The sequence below is a fragment of the Eurypyga helias genome, unplaced genomic scaffold (genome assembly GCF_000690775.1).
Source record: "Eurypyga helias isolate BGI_N326 unplaced genomic scaffold, ASM69077v1 scaffold12860, whole genome shotgun sequence".
Classification (NCBI taxonomy): Eukaryota; Metazoa; Chordata; class Aves; order Eurypygiformes; family Eurypygidae; genus Eurypyga; species Eurypyga helias.
Window position 1 is genome coordinate 165,991 of NW_010225161.1, and position 340 is coordinate 166,330.

The window sequence follows — 340 nt, forward strand, 5'->3', positions numbered from 1 at the left end:
TCCGTAGAATATTCCGAGTGTCTGAAATTACTTCAGGGGTAACTGAGCAGAGAAGCCACACAGACAGGGACCATGCTGAAGAATGCAGTTGTTCCTTATCCCAGTTGTTTGCATTCATGGGGAAATCAGCATTCACTTCACATTCACCTTTAGTCCACAATCCAATCCATTATGAGGTCAAGAGCTGCCCCTAAAGCTGCTCCTCCCCAGCCCCATCCATGAGGATGTGGCAGTACATTTTGGCCACTTGAGCTGTACATACGAGCCACGGTCTGGAGACTGTATATAAGTATGTACTTACCAGTATGGAGCACCAGATGCAGACTAGGCTGCTGCAGTA